Source organism: Leptidea sinapis, chromosome 37 (genome assembly GCF_905404315.1).
Source record: "Leptidea sinapis chromosome 37, ilLepSina1.1, whole genome shotgun sequence".
Lineage (NCBI taxonomy): Eukaryota > Metazoa > Arthropoda > Insecta > Lepidoptera > Pieridae > Leptidea > Leptidea sinapis.
Genome location: NC_066301.1, coordinates 990,250 through 993,800, shown reverse-complemented (window position 1 = coordinate 993,800; position 3,551 = coordinate 990,250).

The window sequence follows — 3,551 nt, the reverse complement described above, 5'->3', positions numbered from 1 at the left end:
TAATGTTCCTAAAAATAAATATTATCAGGGATCTTGGTGTGGTCTTTGATGAGAAGAAGAGAAGTATTTGGTGAGTATTGCATGATATGTAGAGTACGATTCTTATATTGTTATTTTACTTGAGTTCTCGTAACAGATTTCGTCATTCTCGCTTAAATGTCACTGCTCGTGGCTGGCTCATGCGTCATGCTCGTGAACGGGCGCTGCTTGTGGTAGCGGGATGATGCTGTTGCCGGACACTCGGTTTCAGATTCTTAAAAGTTATATATATACACACACTTGAAATATGTAATTTTTTTTTCATACAGCTCATTCGGAAGACAGTTTTCCTCAGAGGAAGCTATGAGTAAGAAATTTTAAGGTTGCTCTTTTCAAAACAGATTAGGTTTTACTAGTTCTTATTTTTCCGAAAATCAGAAATACTTACATGAGTAAGTATTAAATATATATAACTATTAAATATAGAATGATTTAATTTAATGTATGAATTAGCTTAATTGAATTCCTCAAAATTTAGTACGGTTACACACACAGAATCGTTTCTTGTGTGTTTCGTTGTGCCTCTTGATTGCTTTTATCACTTGATATTATTGACTTCCATTACCGCTCGTCTTTTCCTTTTTTGGCTCAATTTTTTTTATTCTCCTTTTCCTTTTCCCCTTCCATTTTTCTTTTGCGTCCCTCTATAGCACTGACTATGTAAGGAGGGTCCCTTATTGTCATGTTCTTCGTATGTATTGGATTGACCAATTCGGGGAGCATGCAATCTGTATAAAATTTGACTAACTTATTTTTCATTTTAGTATTCCAAAATTCGTCATCTTTATAAATTATTTCCGTTTTCATTGGAAAATTTTCCCCAGACCAAGCAAGCACTTAGATGTACAAGTTATATGCAACTGTCCTTGTATTTGGTACCACCAATTATGTTCCTTATTAATTGTGTAAAGGCCTCCTCCAACCGTTTCCATTCGTGTATTTCTTGAGCCACTCTGTTCCAAGTTATTCCTGCTACTTCCCTGATATCGTCCTTCCATCTTTTCTGGGGTCTACCTCTTTTCCTTTTCGCTTCCCTGGGATACCATCTTGTCACTTTCTTACTCCATATGTCATGTCCTCTTACCATGTGCCCAGCCCATCTCCATTTGAGTCTTCTAATTTTGGATTTGACATCGATGATTTTTGTTTTACTTCTGATGCAGCGGTTTTTTAGTCTCTCTGATCTTTTCACGTTCAGAATACTTCTCTCCATAGCATATTGGCAAGTTGCGAGTATGGTAATCATTTCATGAGTTAAAGTCCATGGTTGGCAGCCATACATCAGAACGGGTAAAATACAGGTGTTACAATTTGCTCTTGATATTAATATTAAGTTTTTCGTCTTTCATAACCTCTCTCAAACTCCAATATCTTCTCCAGCTGTTCGTAATTCTTCTCTTTACTTCCTCGCGCATATGTTCTTTTTGAGTTATGAGCTGTCCCAGTATTATGAATTCATCAGTATAGTTGATTTCAGTGTTTCCTAATTATATCATGTCTTTTTTCCCATTTGTCATCACTCTAGTTTTGTCTGGATTGAGTTTTAACCCTATTTTTTCACTTTCTGTTGCAAGTTCTTCTATCATAGTTTTCATATCTTCGAAGATATGAGAAGATATGTGATCATATAACCTTTTCTTTATTTTTTATACTTTTTTGAAAGTTCAAGACGTTTTCGTTTGCGTGCCTCCAACATTTTTATTTCACCTCTCGGACTTCTGCCTATTATTGATTTTTGTAGCAATGATATATGGTTATTGGTGTTGAATGATAAAGCTGCTGCATTGCACCACATCTGATATTGGTAATTTTGTGAAAAATTTACACGCTTACCACCTACAAATTTTGCAACAATACTTTGATATCTCTCTACAATATTGCTGTCAACGTTGAAGACGTAAATTAAACTTCTTGAGTGAGCAGCTATTTGTGTTAGAACGAACTTTATTCTGTGCCACAAACTTTTTGTGAAAATGTCTCTGTCTATTTTATCATCTTCTCCTACCTTAGAACAAAAGTTGGCCTTGCAAGTATTATGTACTCCAAAGGCATATTCTGCGGCCAACATAATATCATTGTGCATACTAGTAATATTGCCAGATTTCTTACGATTTTTAATACTTGTAATGATTACCTTTCTAATGGATAGTATCCTTTTTTTGTGAAATATTTTCTGTATTTAATTAAATATTTTGTATCAGGAGTAAGTGCCTGGATTTATTACAAAGTTTTCTTAACAAGTGGTTCTGGCATTAAATTTTTTCGATCGTTAGGTTTTCATAGGGCCTTGCCTGTAATAATTTTGCATAGGTATTTGCGTCACCATCTGATATCAATCGTGCATAAATTAAATTGTGCATATTTGCAACTTTTGAAACCTTCTACTAAAACTGAAGACTTAAGAAGGCGGCCTTATCGCTTAAGAGCGATTTCTACCAGGCATCCTGTAATGAATTAGTTATAGTTGAAAAGATAACAGAAGGTGGTGTTATCGATATGCATATAATTTAAACATACACATACAATAAATAATTCCAAGAAAAGAACTAGTAATGAATTTGTCACAGTTATAAATAATAATTATGGAGCATTATTATAATTATAATATTAGTATTAATTATAATAGCAGACCCTCGAGAGAAGATTGTGAGTATATCTGGAGATCGTCTGCATGCATATGATACCAGAAAGTTAAATTTTTAGTTATAGAGTTAATAAATCTTGCAAAAAGAATAGGAGATAGTACACCACCTTGTGGAACTCTAGCGGAAAGGTTAGACCAGGTTGAAGTGTTATCATCAATCTTAGTCCTTTGCTGACGCCCACGTAAATAGCTTCGAAACCCCCTATCACTGTTGGAGATACGTTAATGGAACTCAACATGCTCAGCAAAATATCAAAGTCAACAGTGCAGAAGGCATTACTGAAGTCGAGTAGTGTAAGTATTGTGAGCTGTTGCTTATCCATGCCAGATCGGATATCATCGCTAATTTTTATAAGTGCAGTAGTAGTACTATGTCCTGGACGAAAACCAGATAGGAGAGGGTTAAGAACACTGTGATTATTAATAAATATAGAGAATTGTTGATGGACTAAGCGTTCAAGAACCTTGTAAACAAAAGGTAGTATAGATATGGGGCGATAGTCAGAAAGATTACGTGGTTCAGAAATTTTTGGTATTGGAATAACATTAGCGTCTTTCCAGGCTACAGGAAATTTGTAAAATTGTAGGAACTAGGATATCTATGATAGGAAGGATCATATTACGACTAATGCAATCACTACCAACGGCCTTAGATGTAACAGACAAAATGTTTTTTTTAACGTCAGAATCAGTGAAGGGAGAGAATTTGAACGGTGGTAAATCAGGGGTTGGGATTAAGGAAAGGGATTTAAGCGTTTGAGCTTTAGTGTTATTGTCAAGAAAAGATGAATTTTGAGAGAAATGTTGATTAAGTTGTTCAATATTATTATTGGAAATTGTTTGTTGTTGTTTCCCAACTCCTAGCGTT